Source organism: Crocodylus porosus, unplaced genomic scaffold (genome assembly GCF_001723895.1).
Source record: "Crocodylus porosus isolate Cpor-Errol unplaced genomic scaffold, CroPor_comp1, whole genome shotgun sequence".
Classification (NCBI taxonomy): Eukaryota; Metazoa; Chordata; order Crocodylia; family Crocodylidae; genus Crocodylus; species Crocodylus porosus.
Window position 1 is genome coordinate 5,450,710 of NW_017728914.1, and position 12,146 is coordinate 5,462,855.

A 12,146-nucleotide genomic window follows, 5' to 3' on the forward strand; every position below is an offset into this window, starting at 1 on the left:
ATCAAATTTACGCCTGATTAATTACTGCACGGTAACACGTGTAGACATCTTACTGCACAGTAACAGTGTGTGTGTAGACTGACTTGGGACTAACTAACTATGTTAATGCGCCTTAATGCCTGCACATGTAGATGCTGACCTATTCCTGCTTACTTCACAGTAAGTTAATATGCAATAAATTTAAAATGATATGTAGACATGCTCACTAAGTACTAGCCCAGCCTCAGAGATTACATAGCTTTGAGGAGCAGTTTGTGAGAAGGCTGCTTGGGAACTTCTGAACAAAATGCAGTTTTTGGAACTTTCTATTGAAATATACTGGCTTCATTGCGACTTGTTAGGAAGGTTTGTTAGGTCCACGAGGGTGGATCCAAAGGGGATGCAGTGGCACAGCTGCACACCCCTTTTGGATTGGACCACACCATGGGACTTCGGAGACTTTTTAAAGTTCCTAAAGCAAGTGAAATACTCTTTCCCTTCCTCGTCCTACTCAGAGATGCCTCCTCCCCGCCCCTTCCCTCACCTGACTTTCCCTGCTGTCTGGAGGACAGAGAAGCACCAGAGCCAGTCCTGCCTGCTGCGCAGGGGCTGGGCTCAGCTGGGGATGGGGACAAGGGCAGCAGAAGTGGGCAGGGGTTCCCCTTCACTGGGACCAGGCAGGGTGGGGGGAACTCTCCAGGAACTTTCCAGGTGCCCTGTTGCCACTGTCCCCCCCAGCTGAGCTCAGTCCCTGCTCAGCCCTGCTGGCTTTAGAGCTTCCCTGCCTCCCAGCTGAAGAGATGCAGCAGAGATGAAGCAGTGGCTGACAGGGGAAGTGGGGGTGGGGGACAAGGGGAGATGACATGCCTCTAAGCAGAAAGGGGAAGAGAGAGGGTATTTGCACCTATTTTACGACTTTAAAGATTCCCCAGAGGTTCCAGTAGTGTGGTCTGCCCACACTGGTGGGACAGAGGAAGCTAGGAGCAGGGAGTGCAGAAACTTCTTTTTATTTTAAAACTTTGAATATAAAAGAATTAAAAGGTGAAAGTGCAGACAGGGAGAAAGAGAAGTATCTGTCCTTTCTCTCTCCACAGCCAGCAACTTAATGGTTTGGGCACTCAGCTGGCCTGTAAAAGATTAACATGCAGATCTCTGCTCTGAACCAGCCACCATGTAAGTGTTATTCTAGGCAAGGTTGTCTTTTTCCACCTGAAAAGCATTCAGAAGAGCTTGGTGTCTTTCTGCACTGGAATAGAAACAAATGCTGAGCCTTCAGAATTTGTCAAGAAATGGACACCTTGTTTTCCAGCCAGGCCTACTTCAGAGGGGATCTGACAGGTAAAATAAACAGCAGTCACACTCTCTGATCCACTAAATGAGATAGAGCTAGTTACTGCTGGCACAGCACCTTAGAAATGTAAAGCAGGTTGGAAGTGCTAAGCAAGAGTGAGATACAAGAGGTACAAGAGTGGAGTGGGTTTCTTGGGAGAAATGCTTGTGGAAACAAAACTCTTAAGTGATTGGTGAAGAATATTGCAAGGAGTAAATTTGCAAACACAAGCATTCAAATTGTAATCTTGAATTGTTGCCTGGCACTCATTCAGTTCAGGAACGCACACAGCCCATGTGACCTTGCAGCTAACAAGCAGTAACCGGCACTGCTGGAGTTGTATTCACAGTGAAATGCTCACAACGACTTGTTCACAAACAACTGAGGCACCCAGAATTGTGGGATGAATTGTTTCAAGCAAAGAATGATTCTGAGAAAATCATAATCACAGCTATTCTATCACTACACCCGCTGATTCCCTCAAAATTTGTCCAAGAAATAGTTTGTGAGCCACCCTGTTCTAGCGCTCAGAGTTACTCTGTTCACCAGGAGAAGATAGAAGCAAGATAACTAGAACTGAGAATGCAAGGAATGTCTTTTTTAAACCTTAGGCTTTTGGCCACATTTGTATCTGAGAGCTGAGTAAATTGTGCTAGGTCTGATGTGCAGCCACATTTGCATGGAAAACAGGGATGCCCATGCCTTTTGTTTATTATCATTCTAGTGACTTACGCAGGCCTTGCCTAGGTAAAGAATGTGGAGAAAAGCTCTGTGTTAATTCCACCCATCTCCATTCATTCTCCCCCTCTTTCCAAGCATACACAATGACTCTATTCATGTGGGGCCCAGAAGAGCACTAGCCCTGATTCCTCCCTCCCTGACCTGTGTTAACAAGCAACAGACAAGAGTTCATCATCCCTGTGTTACCCCTTTTCTACCATCTCCATGGAGAGTTGTGTTTTGCCCCACCTCTGTGCTCTTAACCTGCCCTTAGTTAATCTAAAACTGGGCTTCTGGCACCTCTCACTATAAGTCATGTTTTCTAGTCCACTAATCTTTCTTTTGGCTCGTCTCTGAGCCCTCTCCAAGTTATCAGCACTTGGTTCTCAGACTTGGGGGCTTCTTCAGTTCTGCCACTACCGAGCAAGTCACATCGTCTCTGTTCTTCTCTCATCTTTTGTGGATCTTGTCTGTTTAGACTGGAGGAAGGAACTGTCTTTTCCTCTATATTTGTAGAGCCTGAGGCTTGATGAGCCCTTGATCTCAACTGTGGCTGCATTAATGTAAAGTGGATAATGATAAGTGGAAATATGGGGTTTCTGCAGGAAGGAGTGAGAGCTCTGAGCAACTGGAAGCCAAATGGAAAGAGGAGGATGGGGAAGGAGGAGAAGTAAAAGGCACGAAACGTGGTAACCCTGAAGGGGACTGTCCTTTCCTGATGCTGCCTGGGTCACTAAAGCATTGAACTTCTCATAACTAATGATAATAACAAAAAGATTAACTGCTCCACAGAGGCCAGGCGCCACCTTTGATCTACCTCTGGCCTTAGTGATGGCAGAACAGTCCAAGATACAAACCCTAACCCACTGGCCATGATTCACAGAGAGACATGGCCTTCTGCATAGAAGTCTAGCTGCTCTAGCCTGGGACACTAACTTGTGGAGCAAGAATGTCACCGGGTTTTCCTCACTGCATGTCCCCCCTTCCAGCCTGGATGGAATCAGTCACCCAGGCAAGGTAAACTATCTGGAGGCAAAGGGAAAAGGACTGCTTGAGAAGAGAAGGTAGAGGCAAGTCTGGGTGCACAGTGGTGCTGAGATGTGCTCGTGCAGTCAGCTGTATTGTGACCTGCATCTGCATGTGCACTGAGCATACAGTATTTATCACTGACAGACAGCAAACCTGAGACTGGCTTTCCTCAGTGATGTCATTACGGAGGGGAATTCATGAATTATTTCATTTGTAGGTTTTTCTATATGTTTCATCTTAGTGTCTGAGGACTTCAGGGATGAGGAAGATGCTGGTTAGTGTTACTGCTCTCTAGTGGTATATGATTATTGCTTGTCATGGGCTTGGTGGTCTCCTGAGAAGGTCAGCCAGGTCTGTGTTCCATCCCCAGCTCAGCCAATGACTTGCTGAATGACCCTAGGCCAGTTGTTTCACCACTCTATGTTTTGGTTCCCCTTCCCACCCTGGTTAGACTGTGAGATCCTAGGAGCCCAGACCATTTCTTCTTACAAGTCTGTAGAAGCAGTAGCACCATGCCTCCTCTCTCCCTGTCCCTGGGGCTTCAAGGATCGAGCATCTTACACCCTCATGGTGTTCTACCAGGGCTGCAGCCAGTGTCTGATGCAGGGTAAGATGAAGACTTGTTTCTCTCATAATTTTCCAACTTGTCTCTTGTGCCCATGCCCCCATTTTTTTGCACCTTGAAGCCATTTCCCTTGGCCTCCAGGAAGCCACCATGTGAAGGGAGGGTAAACCTGGGCTGCATGCATACTAGTATGGAGCCTTCAAAGGCTTAACCCCTAGGGAAAATTTTGTTTGAAAAGGTGCTGCAAAACAGCAGCTTGGGGGCTTCTATTCAGGTCCACGGCACTGTGTGTGTCATGATTACTGGTTCTCAGCCCCTTATTCCTGGTTCCTTATTCCCAGTTCTTTTTTCAAAGCAAATCCTTACACAATTAAACACTGATAGTAATGAATTACACAAGCTAAAGAGTTAGGTTGTCATAAAAATGTGTGTTTACTAATAAACATGTAAAATGATATCATGTATCAAGTACATAGACTTGAAAAAAGACCTGAGATTAGGCTGGCCAACGTCCTTTTTGGGTCACCCCAAAACACACTTCTCTTCCATCGGGGACACTGCTGAACAAGTCTGAACAGGATACTGCCTGACCCAAAACTCAGTTTTTGCATACCAACATGAAAACTGAATAAGGATCTGAGTTTGGACTGGGATTATGCATGGAAATCTTTTTCAGGTCACCCCACAACGGCATCGGGGACTTTCCTGAGGAAGCATGGTCAAAGTCCTGCCTGACCTGAAGCTCAGTTTCTGCATGCCAGGCTGCCAGCTCACAGGCCCTGGGACCTGAATAAAGAGCTGGGTTTGGGCTAGTGTTACAGGAGGAAATCCTTTTCAGATCACCCCAAAATACACATCTCTGTCATTGGGAGACTCTTCCAAAGAAGGCTAGGCAGAGTCCTGCTCGACCCAAAGCTGTTTGTGAGTGCCAGGCCGTCAGTTTGCAGGCTGGCATGCAAACACCGAGCTTTGGGTCAGGCAGTGCCCTGGCCAGACTTCTTCAGAAGAGACCCCTAGTGACAGCGACATGCGGTTTGGAGTAATCCAGAAAGGATTTTCACACACAACCCCAGCCCCAAATCATCTCATTTGGTGCTATGTAAATTCAATGGGTGCTATGTAATAGTAGCTCTGGAGTGCCATTGGTGGAGAGGCTGGCACACAAAAACTGAGCTTTGGGTTGGGCAGAAACCTCCCAGAATTCTTCAGGAGAGTCTAGGCAGCAGTGATGTGTGTTCTGAGGTGACCCAGAGAGGATTTTACTTGATAATCCCATCCCATCTTCAGATCCTTATTCTGGGCTAGGTGCAGAGCACATAGGCATGGCCTGTGAGTTGGCAGCCTGGCACTTACAAACTGAGCATTGGATTAGGCTGGACTCTGCCCAGATTTCTTCAGAAGAGTCCCCAAATGGTGGAGACATGTTTTGGGATGACCAGAAAAGGATTTCCACCCATAATCCCAACCCAAACCCAGCCTGTTATTCAGGGCTGAGGCCTGTAAGTTTGCAGTGTGGCATGCAGAAACTGAGCTTCAAGTCAGGCAGGACTCTGTCCAGACTTCTTCAGGAGAGTATCCTGATGGCACAAACATAGGCAGTGGAAGGCCAGGGCTCAGAAAGCTTAACCCCCACAAACGCAGGGCAGCAGGCAGGGCTGCAGGGCAGCCCAGCCACAGCCAGGATTGCAGCCCTGGTGTATGGCTGCCCAGCATGGCAGGCAAGTTTTTCAATCTGCTTTCTTTGTGAAGGGGAAGAGGCTTGGCAGGAGAGCAGATTGAGACCCCCACAGTGTGGGAGGGTGTGGTGCAGGGACAGGGGTGAATGGGGCCCTGGCCGGGCCGGGTGGTGGGATGCTCAGAGCCCGGGGAGTTCGTCCAGGGGCGAGGTGGGCTCCTGCCACAGTGCACACCCCAGCAGAGGCCTGGGGGGCATGTGCCCCCGCATATGTGCATAGGGCAGAGGTGGCTGCTGCTGCCTGCTGCACTTTGCATGCCACTGCAGCTGCCCTGGAAGTAGTGCAATACCATATACCTGCCCCTGCTGGGCTGAACCGCACCCCCTGCCCTTCCCACATCGGGATGCACATGGTGTTGCATGACTCTTGAGCCAGCTGCAGCACGCAAAGCGCAGTGCACAGCAGCATCCACCTCTGCCCTGCGCACAGATGAGGGGGCATGTGCCCTCCAGGCCTCTGCCAGGGTATGCACAGCACCAGGAGCCTCCCCCATTCCCCTGAAAAAGCAACCTAGGCTTTGATTGTCTCACCACTGGGCCCGGCTGGGGCCCTATTCACTCCTGCCCCTTCCTCTGCCCCAATCCCTTCCTCACCACAGGGGCCATGATCTGCCCCTCCATGGCCCTTCCGTTCCCCCTGCCCCTTTCCCCATAGACTTACCTGCTGGGGTGAGGTGGGGTAGGGTGTGTTCACATGTGCGCGCACTCAGCCCCGCCCCCCAAATAATTTTTTCTCCTTCCACCTATGGGCACAGACATGTTTTGGGGTGATCTGTAAAGGATTTCCACTCATAACCCCAGCGCAAACCCAGCTCCTTATTCAGGGCTCTGTACAGAGCACACAGGCCTGGGGCCTGCAAGTTGACAGCCCGGCATGCTGAAACCAAGCTTCTGGTCAGGCAGGACTCAACACAGACTTCTTCAGGAAAGTGCCCTGATGGGAGAGCGCCCTGCAGATCTGTGTTTTGGGGTGACCCAAAAAGGATCTCCACCCATAATCCTACCCCAAAACTATTGATGCTATTTATGTGGTGTACTGTACAGAGCACACAGACCTGGGGCCTCTGAGTTGGCAGCCTCGCACAAAGAAACTGAGCTTTGGGTCAGGCAGAACTCTGACCATGCTTCTTCAGCCCTGTAATGACAGATGTGTTTTGCTGTGAGCAAAAAAGGATTTCCACCTGTAATCCTAACCCAAACCCTGCTTCTTCAGGCCTGGGGGCTGTGTGTTGGCAGCCTAGTGCACAGAAACTGAGCTTTGGGTCAAGCAGGACTCTGCCCAGGCTTCTTCGGGAGACTCCTCCAGTGGCAGAGTCTTGTACTGTGGGGTGAACCAAAAAGGATTTTCACCCATAATCCCAACCTAAATGCAGTTCTTTATGTAGTGCTATATACTCACAGCCCTGGGGGGTTATCAGTTGTAGATTGGCATGTAAAAACCAAGCTTCAGGTCAGGCAGCAACCTCCTCAGACTTATTCAGAAGTATCCTCCAGTAGCATAGATGTGTTAGGGGTGATCTGAAAGGATTTTGTGTCATAATGTCAGCCTAATTTCAGGTCTTTTTTCAGAACTATATACTTGATATAGGATATTATTTTACATTTTTATTAATAAATATACATTTTGATGAAATCCCAACTCTTTAGCCTGTGTAATTCATTACTAACAGCCTTTTAACTGTGTAAGGATTTGCTTTGAAAAAGGAAACAGTAACCATGAATAAGAAACTAGGAACAACCTCAGCCACATCTGTGGGTCTACAGCTTGTGACAGTACCAAACCCCATGTTGCAGATTTGTGCTCCCAAAGTTGCACTTCATATGATCACAGTAACATGTTGCTAGCCATTGTGGCTGCAAAGAAAATGGAAAGGAAATACAAACTGGTATGGTGACATCTGTGGGAGCCTACAGCAGGTGTACAAGCCAGTGCTCTGCGAGGAGTGAATGACCCCATGCATCTAGGTAGGATTATCGTTTTGCTCATTAGTGTCAGTCAGTTACAGCTGGAAGGGATCTGTTGGGTCACTGAGTCTGATGGAACCACTTCAAATAATCCCCTTTTTTAACTGATCCCCCTTCCTATGGCAAACAGTCAGGTTTATTGTCCCCCACCCCAAGTCCTCCCATTTGGAGGCCAGAATCTCATTGTTCTGATGCTTGGAAGCCTCTAATTCAAGTCTACATGTGTTTGTGGCTTGTTTACTATCATTTGTCTTGTGCAAAGAATCCTTTAGCTCACAGAGCTCTTTTCCACCCCTGGTGTTCCCTTCTGGTGCAGTTAGACAAGGGAAGCAGTGACAGGTGGGTTGGAGGAGGGAGTGACTGGGATGAGAAGATGGAGACAAGAAAAAGGACTGAAGGGGAGAGTGTAAGGAAGGGAAAAGAGAGCACTAGTCTGGGGATGATGGGGATAAGAGTGGGAGAGGCAGCTGGGTCTGAGGGGAGCGTGCTGCATGCAGCTGCCTTTCTGGTGCATTTCTCTCTCTCCCTCTACATGGCTGCTATGCCTTTGGGACAGAAAATCCTACAGCCTTCCCAGCAGCTTTCGAAGATTGTGGGGTGGGGTGAGACAGGACAGCCCCATCCTCTGCCAGCAGCAAGGGGAAAGCCTGCAGCATGCAACCCTGATTGCTGTAGCACTGTCTGTGACCAGGCTTCTGCACCATCTGGGAGGCAGGAAAGTATCCTCCAGTATGTGAAACAGCTGTAAAGAGACATTGCCATTCAGAGAATCAGCAGCAGATTCCTATTGCCAGTCCCACATGGCTCCCTTCATTTTCTGACTGCTTTGTTCAGCATCAGGACCTAACTGTGAAGGATTTCCCAGCAAAGCTGCTGTAGAGGGGAAAGGAGTTCATCTGCCTTTGAGATTTGTTTATGTGTTTGCAAAGAAAATGGATTGGCCAATTTCAGTGAGACTTATCTGGTACATAACCTTGGGGAAGATGCATAATACAACCGTAATGTTGCGCTTTTTCAGAATGTGTTTCTTACAGATGCATAATTCTTTTTAATTTTTTTAATGCTTTGTATAAAAGTCCCACTTAATTATTGCAGCAAGCACAGATGGCAGACTTACAGGAGGTGGGAATGTCTGCAGCACAAGTAGGGCTGGGGCTATAAAACCTGCAGTAGAGGGCATGAAGCACAGCTCTTCCCAGTTAGAGGGGAATGGGACAGCAATGGAGTACTACAGTAGAGTAATGATGAGTGACGGGTGAGTGGCCACTAGCTGGTGGTGACCACTTAGAGGGGGCCAAGAACGGCAGCTGCTGCTACTGCCAGCTCCGCTGCCACTGCAACTGCCACCCTGGGTGCAGAGCCTGGCTGTGATGCCCCTGGAGTAACATGCCTCTCTCAGGTGGGGTGGGGGGCACCCTGCAGACTGACTCAGGGAAGGGTGATTTTCTGGTTCTTGTTCCCAGGGAAGAAAGAATGAGCTGTTACGTTACTGGATACCACTAGATGGTGCTATTGTGGACGGCTGTTTGTACAGGCGGGAAGACCTTGGGCAAATGCTGTTTGATGGCTTGCTGCGGTACAATATCACTTGGAATTGGGGCAAACTGGCAGTAAACATGTTTGCTCACTTTGTGACTGAAATGATTTCTTAGGTACAGAGCTGCTGCCTAGGCCATGCCCACTCGCCAGATGGGACTGGTAAAAGAGCGATGCAAAGTACCCATTTGGTAGGCTGGCTTTTTCCTGGGCGTCGGTGGTCAGTAGTCCCATCTGGTTTAGCAAGGGTCCAATGTTGCCCTTGCTTTTCCTCCATATCCCCACATATCTAAAAAAGGACTTATTATCCTTGATACTAGTAGCCAGTTGGAGTTCCATCGTAGCTTTGGTTTTCCTTGTTCGCTCCCTGCAAGTCTGGACCAGTGCAGAATATTACTCCTTGGAGGTGGAACTCATCCTCCATCCTTTGTAGGTCTTTCTTCTTAGGTGCAGGATGTCCGCTAGTTCTTTGCTGAGCCAAGGGAGCTGCTGTGCCCTGCGAGTCTGCAAACTTTTAAGTGCGCTTACCAGAGGCATGAGCTAGTCACAGTTCAGTCCCCTGCAGAATGCCTGTTGTTATATCCTGTCTCTTGGTAGTTAACGTCTGGGGGCAGCAGGGAGGTGGAAAAAGTCTGAAGCAGACAATTTCCATTTAGTTTCCTCCTGATATTTGCATTTGTATTTAAAATAATATCCCCCACCTTTCATCAGGAAGAGTCCCAAAACTGCCTCTTCAGACATGGACAGAGGGTTGCAGGATCAGCCCTTACACTACAGACAGATATCGCTTTTTCTGTTTTAAAGTGTAGCCATCTCTGGGCTGGAACATGTCATATATTATATGACTCTCAGGGCACAAGGTAGCAAAACAACTTTTGGTAGAGAGTCTGATTTATTCTACTGGTGATATGAGAGCAGCAGAATGTAATTCTGCACATTGAGTGACACCCCATTTTTTAGTATCAGCTGTGGAAAGTCTGTTTTGTCATTCCCTGCCCCAAGTCAGGTGAAGCAGCTAACTGTACTGACTTCAGCAGAATCACTCCTGACTTATACTGTAGGCACCTGGAAGCTAAACCTAACCTTAAATAGGTATTTACCTTTATTCATGTGACTAGTCCCTTTTAAGCCACTAATGTTACTAATGTTTAAGGTGCTTTACTGGGTCAGGGTCATAATTTCCATCACATAATTTTCAGGCATTTTTCTTCAATGTAGCTTTAATCAGTGGCAGTAGCCCCCATCTGTATCCTTCATCTATCCCAGTTGGGGAAAAAATGATGGGCTTTATGCTCTTTCTAAATGTGAGAGGTTCTGTGGCTGCTGTTTGGGAGGTAAGGACTCTCTTGCACACAAGTCTCCCAAGTGTAGCTCCCAAGTGACAAAACCAACCTGAAGAGTTTAAAAAAGCCCCTCTCCAAACAAGGGTTTGGGGATCGGCTGCCAGCTGGGTGTGATGAGCTAACTGGGCTTTCCTGATTGTGTCTCTGGCCCCATAGACAGCACTATCTGAGCTCTGTGGGCATTAGGCAAGGAGCTTCCCTGCTCTTGTCATTCAGCTGCTTGGAAGGACTCCAGGCAGTCACATGGCTTATCTTCAGCTTGCATTAACCCAAGCCAGGGATGGGTGCTGCTGGAAAGCTGAGTCAAGGTCCAGTGCTTATGTTCATGCCAGATGCAGACAGCTGTTGTGTGCTGCTGATGACCCAGCTGCAGCCCACAGCACATGTGTGAGGAACGTTGGAATCAAGCACCAGGAGGTGGAATTATGCAAAGGAATCTTCCCTAACAGCAAAAGGCCGAGGACTACGAAACACTCTCCTTCATAGACGTAACAGGCCACGTGACCACTGTTCCATTCTAGAGGTGCTGCATGACAGACCTGGCAGAGGTGTCACATTCGTTCCATAGCAAACAGTTCTGCGCCAGCAAGGAGTACCAATGGGAAGACCAACCAGGCCCCTTCCATCTCTAATGTCCATGAGTCTACACCCCTGACTCTTGTCCATTCCTATTATGATGGAGACAGCTACAGATGAGGCAATACTTGATCTAATCCTAGAAAGTTCTGTGGGGACATCAGTCATTACTACACTAATCAGTAGTGAGACTTGTTAGGGGGTAGGCAAGTGGGGCACCAGTCCTAGGTGCTAGTTCAAATGGGGCACCAGAATGGCAGCTCCCAGGGAGCCCATGCCACCGCCACAGCTGGTGTTGGGGGAGTTTGTGCTCAAGCAGCCTGTTGCACCACTGCCGTGCTAGAGCAACCTGTGAGGAGGCAAGTGTTCCCCTCCATGTCAGTTTGAGCACCAAAAATGTCAAGTTACACTTCTGCTGCCAACTGAGACAAGGGCCACATTGTGCCAGACATATTGTGCACACTTGCACACAGAAAATAAGAGCTAGGCCCTTCCTCCAAGAGCTTTCAGTCTGAGTAGACAAGATAAACAGAGGTGGGAACTGAGGGGTCAGAAGCATGTCATGTATGCAGTGATACAATTTGCATCACTTTTGTAAATTATGCCAGAATTGGGAACAGACCAAGAACCAGCTCTCCTAAGGCAACTGCCACAGGAGATGCTATTTTAGTACCTTACCATTAGGCAGAAGACAGGGCATGGTAGCATCTCACAGATAGCAATTAACTCATTTGGAAAGACTTAAGCTTTTATTGGCCATGGCCTACTTCATCAGCTGCCACTAGGCATGTCTACACATGCATTAATGGGCTGCTGCTACTGTGCATTAAATTGAGTACCCCTAATATGACGTGCTAAGTGCACAGTAGCCAGCACTACTGCGCAGTAGCAAACGCACACAGTCTTTCTGTTATGCTTAATGCAGTCTACTGCACATTAGCATGGCTTTTGCCATGATGTGCTAATGCATAGTAGAATTTGTCTACTGTGCATTAAGCATCTCATGTAGATGCACCCACTAGGTGGTAATAGAGCAGATAAGAGCTTGTTTGCCTTAAGCAAATGGCTACTTTGGTAAGTTAAGATACATGACACATATACCAGTGTAATTTATACCAATAGGATTTTACCACTGATTTTTCCTTAGGGTAATTCTACACTACATTTGAGTAAGTTATACTGCCACTGTAGTTTCATAGTTTCTAGGGTCAGAAGGGACCTGAGCAGATCATCGAGTCCGACCTCCTGCCATGGCAGGAAAGAGTACTACAGTCAAACGACCCTACCAAGGTGTACATCTAGCCTCCTCTTAAAGGCTCCCAGGGTAGGAGCCAGCACCACTTCTCTTGGAAGTTGGTTCCAGATCCT

At 48.1% G+C, this 12,146-nt stretch overlaps 1 long non-coding RNA gene across 1 annotated transcript in view; it reads left to right on the forward strand.

Moving 5' to 3' along the window:
* The first annotated feature begins 938 nt into the window (after positions 1 to 938).
* The window catches only part of LOC109309937, a 27,011-nt gene continuing 15,803 nt past the window's right edge, over positions 939 to 12,146 (forward strand). Inside the window, exon 1 of the long non-coding RNA XR_002101087.1 lies at positions 939 to 1,317. This is a non-coding gene — a long non-coding RNA (uncharacterized LOC109309937). The remainder of the gene's footprint in view (positions 1,318 to 12,146) is intronic.